A 24,738-nucleotide genomic window follows, 5' to 3' on the forward strand; every position below is an offset into this window, starting at 1 on the left:
CTATATATTAAATAGGGATTGCAAATGACAGACTAATAGGGACAGTGGAGGAAGAGAGGACCCTTCCCCAAAGAGCTTACAATCTAGGAGGTGGGGGAAGTATCTCACAATAGGAAGAGATACCGTTATTGTGCAGTTATACCATAGGATGAAAGCAATTGCATGAACATAAATAACATGTTGCTTCCAAAAAACATGCTGCAACCCCCATTGCAACCAAGTGGCTCCCAACTGCTCTCATACAGTTAAATGGAAGTGGATATGACTATGGTGGAGCTTGCAGTACCACACTTTGTTTTAGTTTAAAAAGGACCTAACTCTCCCTTACTTTAATCAAAGTTTTATAAAAATGCCTTTACATACACTTTGAGCTAAACTATCGGTGTGATTGCTAATATATAAACTCATTTACAGAATGCTTCAGAGCAGCTTCCTGCATCGATGAACTCATTGAACTTCTCTGACTGCTCATTACAGCAAACAGGTTGTACAATTGTAAGTAAAGACATATGTCACATTGGAGTTCTTCGAATATGTGTAATGGTGGCATAGTTCCAGATGGATGGCTGTACTGTACAGGATGACCGGAGTCTGACCAGGTAAGAAATAACCATGGGGGAGATTAGCTAAGGAGCGCCTTGTCAACCTTTTCACCTTCTGCTGAGCCTACATGTGAACTAAGCACTCTGTATCAGCAACAAAAGCACCGTATGGAAAAAACAGTGCAATGCAGAGTATTTGTTTAAACGCTATCTTTCATTTCTTCTGCATTGATGTAATCATATTAAACATCAGCAATTATATATTTATTTGTAGAATACTACCACTAAGAAAAAAATGTAACACTGGCATGTATATAGGCATGCACAATATGATATTAAGACTTTAAACTACATAAACTGTAAGACTGAAGCCATTTTTATTGTATTGCACATTAAGGAAGCCAGTTTATATGAATAAAAATAGACTGAAAACATCATGCAAAGTTTCGCCATCATCATCAAAGAACGCCTAGTCTGGGTACGGGTTTACTTATAGATAAGAGATCACACTACAAATAATAATGATCAGTAACGTGTATATATATTAATATATATCTTAGAGACACCACTGCCTAAGCAGTTTACATACTGTGGTTCTATCAGTAAAAAGAGGAGTTACTGTAAAACAGGAAGAGTCGCTAAAGTCAGTAAAATTTCTATCTATGCATTGGCAGATCTTAAACAACGTAAATGACCTTTTCATGCTACATTCGTATTACTGCTGTTCTAAATTATTATGGGAGGGTAAATATCCTTTTGAAACACTTTCAGGAAACAGTCTACATGAGGACCTATACAGAGGGACTATGTAGAGACTGATGCTGGCATGGTTCTAAAAATCCAGCTTGCCTTCTAGATGTTCTGATCCTCTGCCTTTAGCACTTTCTGAATCACTGACCTAGAATGATTATGTAGCTCAGGTGTTTAGGCGTGTGAATATTAATAAAAACTTTTAGGCATTTTTTAGGAAAAGGTTCTGCATTGGTATTTTACATCATCTCTCAGTATAGGTCATCTTTAGGAAGTGTTGCAATGAAGGATTCCATGATCACGTGGCCTGTAACCTATTAAACTTTGTTCTGTCTACTCCATATCAATAGATGAACTATGCTTACTTTGCAACTATGACCTCAGGGGAAAAGACAAAACAAAAAATGATACTTTTAATACCTCAAAATTGGTAACTTTATTATTAACATTATGGAAAACATTTACATATATATTTAAAATTAGTAGCACCCAGTGCTTTGGAAGAAGCAGTGTTAAAAGTACTGAGAAAGCCTTGAGTTGAATTTTTGTAAAATGTAATATCTATGGGAGAATCAGTATTTTTTTAAGCTGTGTGGGAAGAACATTTAGGTGGGTGGCAGCACCTGTGCTGTGACACAACTTATCAGTAACTACCCAAAAACTGCCGGTGGTTACTGAAAAGTCCAGGGTGGTGCACGCAACTAAAAAGGGCTGGGGAGAACACTAGGGAGGATGCTACCTATAAATGTTGGCTGTTTTTAAACGGATTTATTTTTGGTAAAAATGTATTACCATTCTTTGAATGTTAAATTAATATAATTGTTGAAACCATCAAAATAAACAGAAACACATCACTGTATGAGACTTGTAGAACCAATTTTGAGCAATATCTTTTCTGTGTATAGTTGTCACAAAACAATGACCAATCATGAAGAACCACACATATGTCATGTCTATGATGTCTTCATAATCGCAACAGTCTATACAATCTTTAGACCAGCGGTCGCCAACCTTTCAGACCTTGTGGACCACTAAATTCCTAATTTTTAATCCCGCAGACCAATATTATGATTTTTAAAAGATAAATACATTTGTAAAATAATGATCTTTCTAATGATGCCTGACAAGGTCTGTGGAGGATCTGATTCATTGATCAGCTCACGGTTAAGTGAAGTATTACTATTGTTACTAATATCATTAGTTGCGTTATCTTTGGTATTACTAACGAAATCCAAAATATTTGTTTGCTTTTTCTCACTGATTATGGATTTATTTCATTCCAATCTAAGACCAAACAAGAAATGATAGTTATCAAAGTCAAACTATTTGATTCCATTAAATATAACAGTTAAAGAAAATACACAGTTAGGGTCAAACTTACCTAAAAGGGCATCTGAGAAATAAACAAATAAAAAAAAAACAATCGGATGAGAATCGGTATTGGCGTAGCAGAGTGACTGTTTTAATGGTGGAAACAATACTGAAGCGTACGGCTTGGTTGCCTCATACAACTTAAGACTACACTGACATCACGCTGCGCCTCACTTATTTTTTCATCTCTAGTATACAGATATTTTTCTGTGGACCACCAAAATTTTCTTGTGGACCACCAGTTGGCGACCACTGCCTTAGCCAGTACAATGGAAAATGAATGCAGCTACAGCTGTGTGTATATAGTTTCTAATATAATAATGCTATGATTGATAAGCCATTTATCTATTAGACTAGGTCTGCCATTTTCTCTGCCTTCTCCCCCAATGATGTTGTGTTTGCCAGTTAACTCGTCCGAGACTTGGCTCAGCAGAAAAGAGATGCTAATAGGAGGCACAAACCACCAAGCAGTGAGGGAAGGCGTGCAATGAGGATCTGAGTGGTTTATGTTCTTATGTGTTTTTAACCAATTTATCAAGTATAAGCATCACTGTACAAATGGATCAATGGGAATATTCTGGTCTCAATGGTCTTCAGATTACATTGCAGCTACTACAGTAAAACACTACCTAAGCTTCATTTCCATCTTATGGGACAAGATGATTTTCAAAAGGCCTTGCTGTATGCAGCTCAAAGATAATACCACAGCAGGAGACAAAACTATAATAACCCTAATATTTGCTATCAAAGGGCTAAAGCTGCAAGTTTTAAGCATGTAGGATTTAACAAATCCAAGCTGGCTCTTCTCCAGATTTTACTGGGCAGTCCATTTTTACCCTCACTGGTTAGTGGGGTATTTGGCTTTTCTTTAAAAATCTATAGAAATGCAAACCTCACTGGAAACAGGTAAATACTTATCGGTGCAACTTCGCGCTCAGTTCTGATGTTGCATTTACCAACAAGTATACAGGGTCAGAAATAAACTGATGTAAGCTGTAAATACAGAAAAAAAAGCTTGCTCAGACATGAAGCACTACACGGAGGAGGAGTGCCTATGTGTGCCCCATTTTCTTACACTGCCAGGGCAGGATGTGCCTGCTGTACAAAGTCACTGTAAGATTGCTAGTTTTCATTCCAATATACGTTGACTTTAACCAATTCACTGTCACAAACTCTTTTCTCTATGTATGTGCAATATATATATTTATTTTATTTCCCTTTCCCCTCCTATCTCCCCCACCTCTCAAATTGTGAGCTCTTTGGCGCAGGGTCCTCTTCTCCTCTTATGTCACCGTCTGTATTAGTCTGTCATTTGCAATCCCTATTTATTATACAACGCTGCGTAATATGTTGGCACTATATAAATACTGTTTATTATTATTATTATTATTAATCATCATCATGTTGCATGATAATTGAAGATAACTGCATGCAATTACTAATTACAGTTTCAAACTACAAATACAAACTACTACATATCCAAAGTGTCCATAAGCAAAGCTTTAAATCTTTTCAGCTCATTCACTTAATAAAATGATGGTTCTAGAATCTTTCCGCTCATTTCAGCATGTGTGAAAATCACGATTTGTGTCGCACAATCATCATCCAGACACCAGCCATGGATGTCCTGGGCTAACCCCAAGACACAGGACCAAGACCAATCCTGGAGTGAATAAAGTGTATCGAAAGCCAAATTGCTTTTATGTTTTGTGTAAAACAAGTACAGAGTAAAACACCCTGATTTGTATAGCTGTCTGTGTCATTTTTACCGGTAGGGATATTCACTGTCTTGGTTTGTTTTGGAGACCATCACCATCAAGACAAATAGGAAAATAAAAAAGTTAAAGAAAATTGGTGAATTGCCCAATAGGCACAACTGTTTTGGAAAAATTAAGGATGTAATTATTTATTTTATTTTCCTCTTTAAACAAGATTGCGTCAACAGGACAAGAAAAGGAAAAGAATTCCCTCAAAGGGGCGGAGGATTCGACCTTTGCCCACTCAATCCAAATTATCAAAAGTGGTTTGGGATAAAGAAAAGTTGGAACTTATGGTCCGTTGTTCTCCCCAGATTTTTAAGTTGGATGGGATGAAGCTGTAGGTGGGTGGCAGCCTCTGTATTGTGACCTAACTTTTCAGTAACCACCCAAAAACAGTCGGGTGGTGCACCCGGGTAAAAGAGGCAGGGAAAAACACTGTCTCTTCAAGGCATTGTAAATGTTTGTTATTGCAAATGAGATCTGATGTATCCCAGCCAGGGCACTATCTGCAAGGAGTTAGTATGTTCCCCCTGTGTTTGTGCGAATTTCCTCCAGAGATCCCAAAAAGCATTCAGTTAGGTTAAATCGGCTTTCTCTCAAACAATTGCCCTTAGACTGTATTAATGAATAATGACTATGGTAGGGACATTAGGTTTTGAGCGCTTTGAGGGACAGCTAGTCACATGACTATGGACTTTATATAACGCTGTATAATATGTTGGCGCTATATAAATTGTGGATAATAATATGTACAAACGCTGTGCCAAGGAGTTCTAATCCTTCATTTTTCTGTGCAGAAAAGGAAACAAACTCTTCATCTTGTACTGTCTGCAGTCTACCATCTGGTTATATGGACATGTGCTTTAAGCTAAGACAGGCAGATCTTTCTCTCTTAATATTCTTGGCCAAAGCCTTGTCTGTACATGGACATGTAATAAAATTTGCAGAAGACAAAAAATGTAATTAGAAGAGTTGTTCGCACTCAACCTCAAAGCAAACCAACCTGAAACTTTTCACGTCTAATCTGTAGAGAACTGCTGGTGGAGATTGGACTAGCTGACAAGTAAAAAAAAAAAAAAAAAATTTACACAATTCAGATTCCTTCCAAGGACAACTTTTGTGTACTCTGTATGGTCAAAATGAGCCTTCATCCAAAGCCTCTCCCATCCTGCGAACAGGAAAAAAACAGTCGTTTCAAAGCCATCTCTGTATGAGCAATCACAGTTTCAGGTTTCAAAACAGATCCAGTCACACTTCCACTACATTTGCAGTAAAGTACAGGGTTTACGAAAAAGTCTTGCCAACACGCTGCTCGCTTCAAAGCCACAGAATGGTTTGTTAGCTTATTAAATTCAGACAGAAAAAAAAGTAGCTACACATTCCACTTAAGGCTGTCAGAGATCAAACATAAGCAGACATTCCGGGACTCACGAGCTGAAAGAGTTTATGAACGCCAGACTTTGTACATGGATATGTTTCTAGGATGCGGTGACAAAATCTGAACAAAACTTCTTAGATTCATGTAAAAGAAACCTTATGAGTTCTTGAACTATTTACTGACAATGAACCAAAGTGGTCATAAACCCATAAAGTTCTAAGGAAACTTGGGTGTACGAGGTTAAAGGATTCCACAAAGAAATAATAGCAGATTTGTAAGGCTTACTGCAAACATTATTGCTGGGTCCCCATCTACCAGCCACATAGGGTGACATCTGAAAGTGGAGCTAAAAATTACTTTTAAGAATACATAATCAGGCAGGGGAATATTGCAGAAAAAAAGTGACAATATTCTCTTTTACCTGACCTGGTTTCCTAGCATTCCTAGATTCCCCTACGCATGCTGGGAATGAATGAACTGTCACACGCCTGCGCAAGAGTTATGTCATCCCAAGGCGGCCAATCAAGATGGTCAAAGATCGCAAAGGGGTAAACATGGAAAGAAGAAAATGGCCGTGCGTCTTACGAGGGAATGGGGACAGGGCATATAGTGGGGTTTAGTTCAGTTTGAATGACAGTTCATCAGAATCGCCAGAAATTGAATACCCAAATGGTTTAAGTATGAAAAATGAACCAATCTCTGACATTGAGTGGCTTTCCTTGGACAATTATGTAATTAAGATATCAGGTCCTGGATTGCACATCAGCTCCAGCAATCCAAAGCAGGTTTGAAAATGAACGCAAAGCTTTTATTCATATGTGGTAGCTTAATAATCCTGTATTTTGTATGACCCATACAATATTGAAATATGTTGCCCTTTAAACTGTAAAACTTCAAACTAGGCCTTTTTGACTTTTGATTCTGCTATAATATGAGTATATATAAATTGTCATTACTGTGAACAAGCCGTTTCTTGGGAAAGGGCATACGTGTTGCATTTCTAACTAATTTAAACGGTTAGGATTTTCAAACACCCAGCTGAGTTTCCTGTAAAATGATCAGTGAACTTTGAACTTTGAATAGAAAATATGATCAAAATGAACACCTATCCATAATTACTATATAGGTCTTGTAGGGACCATTCCAAGACCAGAAAAATCTTTATGGACCCAGCCCCCTTTGCACCTCCACCCTAAATAAAAAAAAATAAGAAATGCTTTGCACAAGATTTTGAAGCGGGTCCATGGCAATTTGTGCCCATTCAGCCAAAAGAGCATTTGAGGTCAGGGAGATGTTGGATGAGAAGACCTGGCATGCAACTCCTGAAGGCATTTAATAGATTTGAAATCAGGGTTTCTGTACATGCCACTTAAACTCCTCCCCACTAAACCATAATTATAGGGAGCTGTTTTTTTGATCGTGATAAAACACGGGGCTTTCTCAAAACCATTGCCACAAGGTTTAAGGCATGCCATTGCCCAATGTGCCTTAGTACGCTAATTCTTGTCACCTGTGGCAGGAGCCCAATCGTTAGAAGCTCTTTATATGTTTTTTATTTCTTTTTACATTTCCAGGATTAATATGTCAACTTTTTCAATAGGAAAGCACAGTAACCCCCAAAGAAAAAAAAGAGAGGTAGCAAAACAAATCAGAGTACAGACCAATAGTAAATGATACAATACACTGTTCTCAAGTGACTAAAACATATAGCAAATTCCAAAAATTTCAACAATTCCTTATAATCTGTGAAGAGATTCTTTAACCTTCAATTGTTACTCACCAATTCTTTAGGACCAAAGCTAAATGTGGACCCCTAATATGCACATCTGTAAAACTTCCGGCAAGTCCATAGAACAGCAAATAATGAATTTGGATTCAACAAAGAAGAAATTACCAGCTAAAATCTGGCTTAAGCCCCAAATCCTTTCACTTACATTTTACAATTTTCCAATATGCCCACCTATAGCAAACCTGTGACACATAAGCAATTCAAGCTCAGCATTTGATGGGAAAAAATGGGTATTTTATATAAAATATGCATGGTAAAAAGGATAAAATCGTCCAAAATATAGACAGCTGGAGTTACATGGAAACCTCAACTTTTTATGCAAAAGCTAAGCCTTACTATCAGTCCTTTCAATATACTTACTGATCACCAAGGAAGGGGGAAAAGGCTCAGCTCAAATGTTTTCAGGAAAAATATTGTTTTCACTCTATTTGTGTGCATTGCTCAGGTTTGGGATAGGTTTACCTTCTTAAGCTAATTAATGGTAATAAATGGTAACAGTGAGTTTTGTTACAAAAATCAACCTGCGGTCAGAAAACTTTGCACAGTTGAAATGTAAAAAACCATCAGCAGAATGTTAACATTTTTCAGGCATGTTCAGGGAAAAAAATGTGTACTAGGATAGTTCTACAACTGTTGAAGGCTTATAGCTTACTGGGAATAAAACAACTATTATATAAGACAGAAACAATCATTCTGTACTGGAATATAGTATAATTGAAATGCTGAAGATCTAAAAACAAGTATACAAGATTCCCGGATGCCTTTACCAGTCTTCTTAACTTGTCTGAACTTGCTTGGCACTGGAATCAAAAGTATCTGTTACAAATATTTATGTTTAACACTTCCACCACAAATACCTTACAAAGCATGAACTTATAAACACCCTTTATACAGTACATTAAAATCCGCACTGCTCATGTCTGCCCATAAATGTAACCAATTCTCCTTCCTAAATCACGCAAATACATGACCAATGTTTTTTGTAACAGATACCAAACACAGGTACTATGGGATGGATAAACTTTGTATTTTAAACAAAAAACCCAATTCTGCCCACAATAAATGAAATCTTATGCTATATGCGTCTCACACACACCTGCTCCCAGACACTGCAGCTCCTGTGGGAGGGTTTCAGCCACAGAAGCAGTTCTGCCTATCCAGGAAGTAGTGAGCAGGGTCAGCCACAGATTGACAAGCTACAGGCTTGTAAATTTGGCAGTGACATTGCTTTTTTAGTTGGACATTTAATGGCAGGCTGAACAGGTATTATTCAGACTTTACAAATGAACAAAAAGAAAACTGTAACTGCAGATGCACTACTGCAACATGTTTTATTTTCAATATGAGACTATAGTACTTATTTGGAAAAAAAAAAAAAAAACCTTATCTACATTAAAGCCCCTTTCAGGAAAACCCCCTGGTTATATGCTCCCCCACTGCAAACTGCTGCTATGAGTCAAGAAGTGGCAAACCATACCACAGGTCATGGCATTTGCACTTGGTTGTGGTGCAGTTTTTCCTTCAGAAGCAACCACATACCCAAAAGACGGGAAGAGGTGTAAAAAAAAAAAAAGAAGATTGTGTGAAGATTAATAATTCCAGAGTACCAGCAGCTATGGAGGTCTGGAAATGCCTATTTAAAAGTTTATGTGTGGCTTGTTAAATAATTTTTTAATGTTTACATCTTTTAAATGTGAGCCTAACAAACTTTTGCACAGTTTTTTATTCAATATTCAATTTTCAGTTCATTTACACAAAGATGAACACAAAGATTAAAAAAAAAATAATATTAATAATAATAATAAAAAAATAGAATTAGAATTTTTAAACATGCCATCAAAGGTTTAATAAAAGTTACAGAAAACTTTGCAAATAGAAGCACAGCTGTAAGCAGCTCTGCTTAGAACAATGTCCTACCAGAGTGAATCCCAAAGGACAGTCTGTGTGCAGTTTTCAATGTTACTCAGGATGACAGATAGTAATGGGGAAAACATTAGTGACCCTTTGTTTTATGACACTTGTTGCAGTTCATCCAAAGACTGACACAATGGAAAAAGAACAGTTGGATCTGGTTAACTATAGGTCACAGGAAGAAAAGAAAGAGAAGACAGCTGGGCCTGAGCCTGAGCCACTTTACAGGTGGTAAATTGGGCAACAACTGCCCCATGAAAGGTGTGAGAAGTCTGTTACAGATGCACCGATATGTCAACATATATCTGCTACGTACAACAGCATGTGTCCAATCCGAGGGGCTTTAATCTCTACTTATGTGTTCCAGCTGCATGGAAACTAGCAGTAAATCTATTACATATATCTCTGAAATTTAACTAACCTGGCTAACTGCCCTGTGAACTTTTTTTTTTTTTTTGGATATATAACTTTGCCTTTTAAAAGTTTAAGAATAAGCATATTTGCAGACTTGTAACTTAGCACCTGATGACATTATTTATTGGCACGATTAGGACAATCCCCAGTCTATGAGTAGCTTTAAAAGAATTGATTTCACGCCGATGCATTGCAGAAACCAATGAAGCAACCTTGATATGTAAAACAGCCCATGTTCACCATGAACTTTAAGGCCACCCTATTCATTCCTCTCCACTCAAGGAACATGGATTCATGTGTGAGTGTATTTTCCTATAGGTTGCCAGGCTAACGCATCTGTTTATGAAAGAGATTCACATTATCTCGTGGAGTAGTTTGCAGACAAACATTGGAAAATTATTATAAAACTACCAGTATTTATACCTTACAAATGTAAAATCTCTAAATATAGTCACAGTACTCTCCCCAGGATTGTTTTGGAGCTGGGTGGGAAGAAGTTATAGGTAGGTGGTGGCCCATTAGGCGATCCAGCTTTTCAGTAAGCACCCAAAAACAGCCGAGTGGATACTGAAAAGTGCCGGGTGGTGAACCCAGGGTAAATGAGGCCGGAGAGAACAGTGTACATTGCTACTACTATGAAATCAACTTTTGGTCCTAAAAACAAGATGGGTATGGGCAACTACAATTATATAGTAATTACCGGTCTCGGTTTTCAACCCACATCTAAAACAATATAGAATAGAAGAAATGCATTCTATGTAAATAGAGTTGCTGGCTGCCTCCGGGTGCATGCTAGATAGAAAAAAAATTGGGCATTAAATTCTGTTGCCAATGCATGGCATAGATGCGATGTGGCACCAATTATCCCCCCTAAAAATGTCAAAGCCCTGCACACGGTTTACAAGCTTTACAATGTTTTAAAAAGCATAGATGTAAAAAGGGCCCTGACACTGTTCCTTTTGACACCAGTATTTTACAAGGTTCAGACCACACTAAACGTTTTATCATATATAGAGGTAACATTTTGCATATAGATCCCTCCTTATCTTTCCAAATTCAGAAACATTGCAACAGAAAGCCATCTTTAACTATCAAGGAGGGAATGATGCAAAATAGGGCTAAAACCAGTGCAAAGTTTTCTTCTTTTCACTTCTTTGTACAAAATAAAAAAAAATTATTATCAAGCAAAAGCTCAAGAAGAAAATGGCAATTCAGCTAATAAAAGCCAAAATGTGATGAAACAAATCCACAAAACAAATGTATGCACTCGTCAAGTAAGATGTATAAAATACTGCAAGAGACTCATCTAGTGGATTTTTTTAACTATTAAAAAAAAAAAATTGTATGAACTTCATTTGAAAACAGGCAAAATGACAGCAAAACTTTTTGACCAAATATGGGCCTTTTCCATGCCAAGTACAGCAACGAAGCAGAGAGTGGTACGATTATTAGTTCGAAATAATAATTTTATCATACTTTTATATGTGCTTCAAATGAAGTATTAAAACAATGTTTGCACAAGTCTGTAAATGTCAGCGTTTTAATTTGTACGACCATGAAAACCATAAGTTGCTCCAGTTGAACAAACACTAATAAAAATGGTAGCAACGTGTTCTCGTGGGGAAATAAAAATTCTTTCTTGATTTCGAAAGGCAAATGGATCTCTTCCTAAACTGTCATTCAGTCAGCTACACATACATATATGTAGCTGACTGAATGTAAAAGCCAGAGTGCTAACCGTGCTAAGAGATATTATATATATATATATATATATATATATATATATATATATATATATATATATATTTATAAATAATATCTCAGCACGATTACCACTCTGGCTTTTGCAGCACTAAGTCCTAGGAATCTCGGCCAGGGCACTATCTGCATGGAGTTTGCAGGTTCTCCCTGTGTTTGCGTGGGTTTCCTTTAGGTACTCCAGGTTCCTCCCACATCCCAAAAACATGCTCTTAGGTAATTGGTTTCCCCCCAATTTTTACTTTAGACTGTATTAATGGCATATGACTATAGTAGGGACATTAGGATTGTGGGCCCCTTTGAGGGACAGCTAGTGACATGACTATGGACTTTGTAAAGCTCTGCGTAATATTTGGAGACTATATAAAGTTTAATAATAATATTATGTAATTAGACCAACTTTTATTTGTAGGTTTGGATCATACAAGGCCTCCCTTCCTATATTTATTGCTGGAACAAATCTCCATTATGTTCAGTCCTGGGGACACGACAGGGCAAGAGATGAGTCTATTCCCCAATTTCTTACAGAACTAACTCTCATCAGATTTTATTGCAATTCTAAACTTTATAAAAAGTAATAGAAATGTCTTTTAAAACCTCTCTGAAAGTTGCACACCACTACACTAAGATCTCATCTGAACTGACAGCAGCAAACAATTAAGAAACTACTCAATAATAACAATCTACTTCTTTAATTCAGCTTTAGTATCTCAGGACTGCCACAACATAATTAAATAATTTCTAAAGGATTTAATTCCTTTACAACCTAACGCCAGCTTTCGTAGGCACAATGAATCAGAGAAACATTTTTTCTTGATTTAAAAAAATATTACTCATCTGATTTTATTTCAGCACGTGGACATTCTACTGTATTCAGCAGCCTCGTGGTAAAAATTCTGGTTCTGATCTTGCACTGAGGTAGGTGTGGGGTGGTTAATAATTCCATATCATGTTGACATCAGCAGAAATGTAAATGTTGGTGTGGTGTATAAAGCAGGTAAGAGGTTAGCGGCGTTTGGTGATGACATGCAGAAATGATACCAGAAGAATGGAGGAGGCTGTAAATGTGCTGGAGAAACATGAACATAGTGACCCAAAAAGGTGCAAAATGAAATAGAGTAAAATGGAAATTGCAAAGTGTAGTTACTAAATGCCTTTTATACAAACGTCAGCTGTGAAGTTGTTCCTCTCCCTCCCCATAGATCAAATAACAAGGCATGTACTACTATTCCGACTACATGCCACCCTTCAGAGGCACTTAGTTTGCTTGACGTCCTGTACACACCAAATCATATCATATCAAGGTAACAGTATTAAATATATTAAATATGTACTAAGAGCTATTCAAAAGTTTTAAATGTAATAAAAAAAAAATACAATTTGATGCTTAAAGTATACAAAATACAATGCAATTTTACGAGCAAGATAAGTAATAAACAATACAGCTACATTGACTATGAAAGTGACATGCGATCAGTGTTAAGACTCCGTAACAAGCAATGAGGGTACTTTTTTTTTTGTTAACCAGTTATTATTTACTATATGCAACCTCAGTGTTCAACCCAGAAATTTTTTTCAGCCGGGTGGGAAGAAATTGTAGGTGGATGGCAGCCCCTGTATTGTAACCCAACTCTCAGTAACTACCCAAAAACAGCCGGGTGGTTACTGAAAAGTGCAGGGTGGTGCGCCCGGCTAAAAGGGGCTGGGGAGAACACTGCAACCTGCATTTTAGCTGCATGTGGAGAGTGAACTCCAGGAAAAACTTAACCTTGCCTACAGTAGGGATACCTGCTTGTTTATGCTTAGAAAGATCAGAAAAAATAAGAAAGACCTACCTTTTTCCCTTACCTCCACCTTCATGTGACCATTCCAATGCAGCATTCTTAGCAGTTTAGGCTGCAGTTGCATACATTGAAGTTGTCCCCTAAAATGCAAGGCCAACAGACCTGCTTTGTAAAAGGAGAACACCAAGTGCCCACCCACAACCTGCAGCAGCAAAACCAGGAAAAAAAGACACCAGCTGGGGAGCAAGGTAAGTAATTATCCCCATAGACCTAAACAAGCATTTGACCCCCTGCCAGAAGGTTGTTTTTGTTTTGCCTGGTGTACAGTGAAAACAGTAAAAAAAAAAATTAAGACTTTCATGTTTCAAGCTTATTTTTGTTAATGCTGATTTTGGCAGTACTGAATAAGTACATAAAATATCCAAACGCATTATCAAATAAATAAGTACAGCTGCAGTCTTTATAAGAGGGCTGAGCAGTCATTTTTGGCAGATACATATCTTCGACTCAGGAAATGCTGAAAAAGAAGAGCCAAATGTAGCAGGTATCCAGGGTCCACATTATATCCCACACTCCCCTTTTATACCCTACATGCCCATTTGCTGCCAACTCTTTTGTAAATGGCAGATGTGGTTAACTCTGTCTGTGCCGGTTACTAAATGCTTGAGCTGCCACTTAGAGAATTAAGATAATTAGAGTATTAGCATTAAAATGTATTTAATTAAAAAGGAGTACAGGTTTAGTAAATCATCTCAACTGCAGAAAAATCGAACTGCTGGTAAAATGATTATTAGTATTTAAGACCAACTAGGCAAGAATCACTTTGGCCCTCAACCTTGATCTGCCGTGATCATATGGACCTGTGGCATACCAACATTCTGTCCTACTAAAAACATAATGAATGGGAGAAAAAAAAAGTTCAGCACATTATTTGAGAAACCCACAAGTCTCTGCTGTTGCAATCATTTTTCTAAAATTCATATATAAAAGTTGGACAAGACAATGCTGGCATTATAGTAAAGCTTCCATCTATAGTCACCAGTATTCTGGTCATTTTTTTTTTTAAACTCTGTTTGCTTGTCTCTATTACAAAAAAAAAAAAAAATGCTTTCTAATGGAAAAGTGTATTATCAGGACACAGACAACTCATCCCACTACACAAGCCGCTGGATAGTAACAGAAGACACAATATATGCATTCTGTACTAAATTCTCAGCTGGGACTTTTGTAACTTTCATTTCTTTAGATCAAACCAGTTCACCGCAAATACACAACGAGCTATAGAAACTTTGGCAGAGAGCAAACCATTAATAAAGTTAACCCAGCACTAGCAATTAATGACATAAAAAAAGAAGATATATATATATATATATATATGTAAAAACAAACAATGCTATAAAACTTTTTTCTCTAAATTAAAAAATAACTACTGCTTGCCCTAAATAACACATAAAAAGGATATTGTAGTGCATATACATACTGATCACAGCTCAGAAACAACTCTTGCAAGCTTCATGCAATATATCCAGATAGCATCTGCCTTGCACCGAGAGCAAATATAGGCGTCCGGTCAGTCAGTGGCCAATACTAAAGTCCAAATGTTGGAAGTTTGTCACCCAGGGAGGAAAGAAAGTGCATTTCTCACACCGTGCACTGCCGTCCCCTTTACTCTCGCTCCCTCTGATTCCCATTTGAGAAGCAATAGCAGCTGAAGCAATGAATATTGATGGTTGGCCAGTAACAGCTGAGATAGCACTGACTTACGTCTTTCATTTCACCTGCATCAGCAAAGACAGTGCTTGGAAGTAGGAAGTTGTCGGCCTTAAGCACTCCCTTTGATGTGTCGAAATTCTTTGTAAAAACACTAAAGAGAGAAACAGATGCAAATCTGTTGCTGGTTCGACAATGTGAAATAAGGATGAACAGTACTAAAACATGTAAGATTACGACTGATAACAAGTCTCTCTTCTTGTAAAGGACGTGGAAACAGTAAATTTTTTGGCGCACTGAAGATGTTCACTACTGAACTGCAATTTCAAAATGTTATCAGTTTTAATGTGACCACAAAACATGCAGAAACACGTAGCTACATGTGTTACAGAAAATGACAACGCTACAGCCTACGACCGGACGTTCCAATTTATTTTTATCAATCAATAATAGATATATCTATTATTATCTATTATGAAAGTAGCATTATTCACAAACTGCAATATCATGAGAATATATAGAAAAAGGTGTCAAGTAAATATTTTCCGGTGCTTTATGGCATATAGTATAGAGAAAACATCATTTAAATGTTGGGCTCTTTAGTCCTTATATCACTAAATCCTTTACAATCACTGAAACAGTTCTTTTACAGTTTAGATTGGTGAGTTTGGTCACCTATGTTCTGGGAGAACCTGCAGTAAATTATAATATATAATAATATAATTTTTCCTGAAATTAATAAAAATATTTGATAGATCTCCATCTATCTATCATACATGTGTGTTCTCCCCAGCCCCACCAAACACTTTTCAGTAACTACTAGGTTTTTGAGTGGTTACTGAGGAGTTGGGTCACAATACAGGGGCTGCTACCTGCCTACAGCTTCTTCCCACCGATACATTCCCAATATATAATATTTTTTTTTTCTGTAGTAGTTTTGTGGCTTGCATGGTAGAGGCCATGAAAGGAGACATTGCAGCATGCATCTTGGTGACTTTCAAGCATGCACATGTGCATCCTGCAAAATCTGATAGGCTGGCTATAATGCCTTTTTTTGAATGATTCACAGAATCTGAAAGAATACCTTATCCTCATTCATTGTACAGGCTGGGAGAAGGTAGATGACAAAAACCTATTGATTAACAGTACTAATTACTTATTTATTGGTTTGCCTGGAGTTCAGCTTAACCAATTTTTTTTGCAGATAATCGGCACACTGAAAATAGGCAGTGAAAATGCATGACATATAAACTCTACCATTGATTTTAATGCATTTTGCCTGCAGTTGTATGCACATTTATCTATTATCTAGGATTTTTAGGAATATGGCTTTTTGCACACAAACCTAATAAATACATATATCAGCCTAGGGGTTCCCTGAGCAAAGATCAATTTGGATCTCTCAGGTCAGCTTCAGTAACTACAAGGATATTTTTTGGTTATTAATATTGTTACACAGTATTTATATAGCGCCATCATATTACGCAGCGTTGTACAAAGTCCATAGTTGCGTCAATTTTTTAGGGAGAAGCCCATTAACCTCACTGCATGTTTTTGGGATGTGGGAGGAAACCGGAGTACCCGGAGGAAACCCACACAGACAGAGGAGAGGAAACAGACACAGACGGGGAGAACTTGCAAACTCCATGCAGATAATGTCGTGACTGGGAATTGAACCTGGGACCCAGCGCTGCAAAGGCCGGAGTGCTATCCCCTGAGCCACCGTGCTGCCCACAATCTGGTTATCTGTAAGGGTGGCATTCTTTCCAATAGCCAGCAATGTAAGAAATATTCTCCTTACTGATCACCACACTAATATACTGTGTTGTTTTTATAGTAATTATAGAAGGGTTAAAAAGGTCCAGAAAGGCCTAAACTATTGCTAACTAAACAGTATTTATATAGCGCCAACATATTACGCAGCGCTGTACATTCAATAAGGGTTGCAAATGACAGACAGACAATGACACAGGAGGAGGAAAGGATCCTGCTCCGAAGAGCTTACAATCCAAGAGTAAAAGTACCACATAACTTATCTTTGCTTTTTATTACATATTGTTGTATTTTGATATATAATAAACCCAATATGTTAAATAGTACCAATGTATACTTTGATGTTAAGAGTTCTTCTACAAATGATGTTTGATATTATTTAGCCTTTTTAATGAAGGGATTATAATAATTTATATCATATGCCAACACTGGCAGCACAGAATACATGCGCACCATTAATGTTGGTGATTATAGAACCTCCACTACATTTGCCTGGGAATCAACATTTCATGACTACAGCGGTGTCAGCTGCATTTTAAGGGCTGCTTATTTAAACCAGAGATTGTGTCCACTGACATTTAGGAATTAGGTGCCATGAACACTTGGAGAAAGTAACAGACTCAATGTCACGAGAGGTCAAACACTTCTCAGTCAAATCACATTGCAGCTGGTGTTTTCTTCATGGTAACATAACTCCAATAGCTCCAAAGGAAGCCGGAGCCAAGCCAGAGAAGGCAACAAAATCATATAGAACTTCAGTAAATACCTAGCAAGTCCCAATATCTCCTAACACCAATGCAGATGAGCAACTGAACAAACAGAGAACAAAGCCATCTGTACATTGTAAAAGGTAAACATGATCACTGTGTTCTGAAAGAATGGGGGAATTTCATGTGTGATAGCTTATGTCATCTGTGTCATCTTAGGGTCAAGCCTATGATAAATTCCTTACAATCATTCTTTTTGTATATAATAACACCCTGTAACAACTTTTATCAAGTCATCAAGGTCAGCTACGTAAACCTCTATACATCGGACTGCACTAAATTGCTAAAAACTACATGATGGTGGTTGCAGTCTCACTGTCCCCTTCAAGTCAAAGCGTACCTAAACTCTGAATTTATACTTTAAAAAATGTGTATGTGTTAAAAAAAAGAAGTGTGCCTAGGCGATCAAGAATTAATGGGAGTGCAGAGCCTCCCGAGATACCTACATCACGCATCCCGGGAGGCATTGGCTGCTCCTTCTGCACATGTCCGAGCATCTTGGGCATGCGCAGAAGGAGCCCTTTTATCAATAAAAAAAAATTGCTGATCTCACGCTTGCGCAGTGAGATCAGCAATTTTTTTCCCAATCTACAACACCCCGGAAGAAGAGAGATGTCGGCTCCCAGTGCTCCTTCTGCACCAGGGCTAAGACAGATGCCGGAAAGATGCAGGACCCGATGGAAGAAACATCCTGATGGATAGACTAATCTGCGGCAAATGTGATTTTTTTGTTTTGGGTTTAATACTGCTTTAAATACAATTACCAATTCTAATTGTACAGATTTATGAAAATCACAGAAAATCAATTGTCGAATGTCACATTAAATGTATGTTAACAGTTTTGTGGATTACTAAAAAGAATACAAGAATGGCTTCTGCTATGAGATCACAATCTCAGCTTCACTGCCCATGTCTCTTTAGCAGAGGTTTACAAGACTGAACACTCATGATTTCCTGGACCTGCCGTTCCTTACGGTTGCATAAGTATATCCAGAAATTTTTCTAAACTGAGTAGGAAGAAGCTGTAAGTGGGTGGCAGCCCCTGTCTTGCGACCCAACTTTTCAGTAACCACCCAAAACAGTGTGGCACCCGGCAAAAAGGGGCTGGGGAGAACACTGTATATGGCTTCGAGTTTCTGTATTTAAGACAGGGTTTTAAAGCAAACCTAAAATCTAAGTTAACCTTCTGTAATATAAACCTACTTTGCAGCTTACTGTGTCTCTCAGTGCCAGAACACTGGGTGATCCATCCCTAGCGTTCTTCCTTTGTTTCAAGATAGGCAACCATAGAAAAAAACCTAAAGCCATAGATCAGTGTTATGCAAACTTTTTTTACACTGGGGAACCCCTAAAAATAACTTTCAGTTCTTGGGGGACCCCTGCATATTTACTACATTCACAGCTTACAGTACATTAGGGTGTTGGCCAGTGGAAGAATGTCGCCTTTACAGATCAGCCAAAAAGATCATTCGTGTCACCTAAATTGGCCTAGGAAAAGCACAAATTGCATGTTGCTCAAGGCACCGCTAGCAACTTCTCGAAGAACCCTAGGGTTCCACAGATCCCTGGTTGAGAAGGACTGCCATAGACGAAGAAATATTACGGAAATCTTGTTAGTGAGGTTAACAAACAACCAGGAGGGAGATGTAGAAGAAAGTGCTTACAGCTTGTAAAGACTTAAGGTACATTTTTAGGAGGTAGTTAGACCCATGGCCATCACAAAAAAAAGAAAAAAGAAAAAAGGATAACCGTCTCAGCTCCACTAAAGTGCAAGTCACTGGATGTTTATCCAATATCTTGGGGCTGTGACATCTCAGACTCCCAGGTCCACGATGAATAGATTTAACACAATAGAACACAACTTACTCAGAAACAAACACTTTTTAGTATTTGTTTCTGAGTAAGACATGTTCTGTGGTCCCTCAATCATTCTAGATTCCACACTATTTACAGGAAGACAAGGTGCCAATTTCACAACACGGGAGAAGAGAATGATACTCATTTAGCACTTTTCATTTTTATACATCTCATCAAATACAGAATTTAACAACTGCTTCCTAAGCAGCATAAAACATCACTGTTGTCACATAAGATCTTGCTGGATAAAATGTGACATTTCAGTACATAATGTTCATTTACATAAACAAAGCTAGCAGTGTAATACAGCTTATTACTTGTTTTCCTATTCTTCAATCTGTGTTGTAACATGCACCACAGATTTTAATGATTGGCAAATCTTGCCCAGAGCTCTGTTATACTATGCCAAGTCTCTCCAGCCAACTCAACTCCACAAGTTGCTTCATAGGCTGCTTGAGCACACAATGTTATAAAGTGCTATAACATGATCTAATCTCAGATGTCAGAAGTAGATTTGTTGCATGTTTTAATGTTTAGTTCACAATCATTGCACTCTGCTAATATGGCAATACTGGCGTGCAGATAACTACTGGCTCACCTAAAGCCAGATACTGTTATAACTCATACACAAGGGAAATGATTTATAAAAAAAAAAGTTAATGTAATTTATTCATATTTTCTCATATACACACACAGAACAAAAAAATGTTTTTGAAGCATGTTATAGAGAACTAAACTGTCCATATGAGTCAGTTTCTCGAAGGAGTTTTCACTACGGATCTGGTGGACCCCGAAGATTATATACTTGTAATTCAATAAAGTTAGGTATGCATGAGCCAATTGTCATCTCTGATCTGATCACAGGTTCAAATAAATGACTAGGAATCTTGAGTGAATTCAAAGGCAGACAGAATACAAGTAAGCAACGGTCATACATGCTGCAGAAGTCAGCAACACAATACAAGGTAAACAGCAAAAAACAATAGAAAATATAGGAAAATCACAAAGGACTTCTCATGTCACCAACAGACAGGGACCATAAGTGTTTGACTAAATAATATGCTGTAAATATAAGAGTAAACATAATAATTTAGTAATCCTTTTAGTAAACATATATGTTATAAATTTGATCTTGGTACCTCTAAATCTATGCACACACTTAGAACCTTGCTGACCTTAGAGATATGCGTGTGATAGATTTTTTTGCTTTAATTATATCTTTTCACACATTCACAGCATACACCTAGGAAAATTTCAAGACACCAAAATTAGACAATGTTGTTCTGTCTTCTTACACTAAGGAACTTCAACTCATTTTCCATTAAAATCCTTTATTAGAACAACAATGGAGCATTTCCTCTCCAAAAATATAGAAATGAATTCTGCCTGAAACTTTTCCAGCACATTAGCCAAGCTGAAGTCTGAGCACAACAGAATGCTGGAGCACCAAACACAAATAGGAAGAATTCTGACAAGCTGATGTGTGGAGGAAAGCTTCTCCATGAAGGTTCTAGACTTCTAAGTAAAGAAATTTTGCAAGAAAGAAAATTTTAAACAGGAAAAATCCAGCATTCACATGGTTAGTGAACAGTGAACATGGGGGGGAATCTACACTTGCTTATTCATCTTGATTTGCTCCATGCAAACAGATATTCAGTTTTATCAGCAAAAATGCAATAAAGCAATGAAAAGAGACGCAATGGTCAATAGAGAAATTTTTCATTCAGAAACTTTTACTGTGTGTTCCAGTTACTCACAAATTTGTGTGAAAGTTGAACTTTAGTGGTAATTATACTGTCTACATAAGTAGCTTGACTTGAAATGTGACAATGGAAAATCTTGTTAAACCTGAAAGCATGTACATTGTTTGAAACAAAAGCAACTTAAAAAAAAAGTACTGCACCATATAAAATGCAATCAGTCCTCTATGAAAAATTATAAGAGTTTACTGGGTCCATGATTGCTTTGCAGCAACAAGTGAGCGGCATACAATGCTCTGCCTTTTGGTTTTTCATTACATATGTCTATGTGGTCAAATAAGAGGAACTGAAACAACTTGGTTTCTGTGTGCCTAGACCAAAGATTCTATACAAGTTCTCTCGCTACATAGAGTCCAGCACAAGTCTTTCAGAACCCACCACCCACACAAGATGCTCAGCTTGATTACTCATTTGTATGCAAAGCTTTGAAAGGGCTGCAAGTTATTTTATTAAAGTAACACAAATATGGACTCACATTGTACACTTATCAACAATCTAAAGTCATATTTAGATTAAAGAAAAATACAACTCATTATTTAGAAATTTATGTCTGCTTTATTGTACATTTTTATTCAAACTTTGCATCCTAACAAATGGTTTCTACCAGCCTATACTCAACAGCTGCAAGAAAAGCATATTGAGCTATAAGGACAATATTCCCTTGACAAAGCTGTGTTAAAAGTTCCCCTCATAGCAGCAAGAAAAATTTAAAGTGGATCTGTAGTCAAACCTTTGAAAGTATATTTATGATTTAAATGGCCAGCTATGCGGCAAAATGATTTTTGTTTTTACACGAATTCCAACTATTGCATAAAATTAAATCACTTGCAGCTTTCTTATTGCTATCCCAGGCAGAGGTGCAGGTCCTGTCCGATAGAACAAGGCATCCATTGGCACTTACCCAATGCTGATTTATTCACAAACTATCCAGAATTTTATTCCAAATATTTACGAAAAGTAAATTTATAGGGTACTGCTTGGGCATTTTTTACTTTACTAAATGGGCACAAACTAGAAATATAAATTCATTAGCCCAGCTACATTATATAGTAATGTTTAGCTTATCTGCAGCTAAGCTTTGGGTTTTAAAAGTTGAACTCTTCAGACCAGCCTTTCTCAACAATTTTATCTTTTAAGAACCCTGGGATTGGGCGGGTGATAACGTGGACCCATCACTAAAATTTTAACTTTATAAAAAAAACATAGATAAGGTAAAAATTATTTTCTTTTTTTCCTTGCTGACTTTACCGCCACAGCTGTAAAGACTGAATGGGAGGTGCAGAGCCGTCGGAGCATGTCTGATCTCAAGAATGTGCAGAAGGGGCTTTTTCCTGCAATGGGGGAGCCTTATGAATTGCCTTATCAAGAAATGAGTGATGATCCGAAGAGTGATAATTAAAAAACTTTAAACACTGTTTAAAGGACAAGGTTACCTTAAGGCTACATACACGTCAGATGATTCTGGCGTGTGTACAGCGCTCATCGTTTATGGATCCGTCCTGGTGGATCCACGAACAATCGTAATAATAAAAAGTGAAGAGAAGAGCACAGCGGGGTGCCACAGCGTTCGTTCATGCATCGTGCAATCTTTTGTTCTTTCACGATCCTTTCCAATGACAATGTTGACAAGACTTAGATTTCAAGATTGTGTGCAGCCTTCCAATCAGATGCAGACTAAGTGTGATTTCACCAAAAACAATGCAGAAAGCATGTCAGTGCAATCAAAATACATGCAAAAGGCTGCAGGTTGCATACACGGCCCAGACTTTAGCCCTTTGAAGATATGACGGGAGGGAGTTGCTATGACAGTGAGTACTTTGTATGTACATGTTTAACAATGTGTCATATTATCTAAGATGATATGCTGCTTGGAGGAGCCCACACATTACAAAGCACTACGAGCTGAAATATCTGTAATATTCTAACAAGAACAAAGCCTAAATATCTACCCTGATATTACCCAAACAACAACGACCTGTGCAGTAAATCAACATATGGTACAATTAATACATAACATTTGAGGAGTGCCCATATTCTAAACAAGGGACTTGGGAGACATTTGTTAAAGTCACTCAGTGAGCCTCTTGAAAGCAGTCCTAAAATTATTGTCTTCGATTTTAAATGCCAGTTTTGGGTATAAATTTGGGGTTTTGACTAGATGTCGACAGATTAGACATGTTGGTAGTACAAAAGTTTTGTTGTGTATGTATATATATATATATATATATATATATATATATATTTATATATTTATATTTTCATCCTACATAGTTGTGCTGTGTTTATGGAATCAACCAAAAAATTGATCAGACCAGTTGGTCATGGGCAGCATAGGAAGTGGTCTGTTTTTGTCTACTAGGCCCAAGAACTTTACTCTGCCAATTTTAGAACTAAAATGTGTCCTCTAGCCTTCTTATCCAAAGACAGCACCTATACTAGACAAAGACATACTCGGGCTGAATGGCAGATGGGCAGGACTTATTCCCAAACAAGTCCAGCTTTTAGTAACTAATTAAAAACCGGATTTAGAGGAATTGGTTGGTTTAGAAAATGGCTGGTAGATCCACTTAACAAAAGAAGTTTGTTGAAAATACCTGCTAAGCAGTTATTGGTGGTTCTCCCCATCCACACCCCATGATTGGAAGGCCAAAATATTCTTAACACATGTAATGTGTTTTTGGAATTGATCGGGAGAGTCAGTCAGAAGGCAAAACAGGATTTGCTTGTGTGTACAAGGCCAAAGCTTTCCTGACTTTAGGACTAAGCTTTGTTCACCATCTTATCCATTTTTGGACCAATGTTCTCTCCATCCACTTTGAGCCGGGTGCAGCACCCGGCAGTTTTTGGTTGGTAATTGAGGAGTTGGGTCACACTTTCCTACCACCTGGCTTCAAGTAATATCTGTGTTAAACAATTTGGAACAGGAGACAAAACCCACCAACATACAAAGAATTGTAAAAAAAAAGAACCTGCATATAGCAGTCATTTAGCAATCCTTAGCTTGCAAATGCAATTTTCAAGACAATTATATTCGCGTAATGCAACTGAGGCTACCCATTTTTGTTATGTTTAAGCTTTACAGTCATCGTGGGTACAGAAGTATGAGCAGTTTCTTCATTGTGTCCAAAACTGACTGAATAAATGAGTCTCTAAGCAAGGGGGAAAAAAGAAAATCTTGCACTACCTCCGTTTCCTGCTAAATAAATGATATTTTATTACAGTAAATTTGTCATTGTGGGTTATAGAAAATTAGGCCTTCAAATTGATACACATGTGTTTCTAACCCTTTCCCACATTATTAAAAATAAAATGCTGATCAACATTCATATTAAAATAGTATGCGCAACCCACACTCAATGGAGCCAGCAAGTCTGTGTGTGCATCCAGCACTTAGGTTATTGGTTCCCTTGGAAA

The 24,738-nt window shown here is 37.3% G+C and overlaps 1 long non-coding RNA gene across 2 annotated transcripts in view; it reads right to left on the minus strand.

Annotated features, from left to right (window-relative positions):
• The window catches only part of LOC140324620 (uncharacterized), a 56,951-nt gene that overhangs the window by 8,984 nt on the left and 23,229 nt on the right, over positions 1 to 24,738 (minus strand). The window contains exon 1 of one of the 2 annotated variants that reach the window (XR_011919557.1): positions 14,938 to 15,451. The exons of the other annotated variant lie outside the window; for it this stretch is intronic. This is a non-coding gene — a long non-coding RNA (uncharacterized lncRNA). Of the gene's footprint in view, positions 1 to 14,937; positions 15,452 to 24,738 lie in introns of those variants that run through there. 2 annotated transcript variants of the gene reach the window in all.

This window comes from Pyxicephalus adspersus, chromosome 2, assembly GCF_032062135.1.
Source record: "Pyxicephalus adspersus chromosome 2, UCB_Pads_2.0, whole genome shotgun sequence".
Taxonomy (NCBI): Eukaryota; Metazoa; Chordata; class Amphibia; order Anura; family Pyxicephalidae; genus Pyxicephalus; species Pyxicephalus adspersus.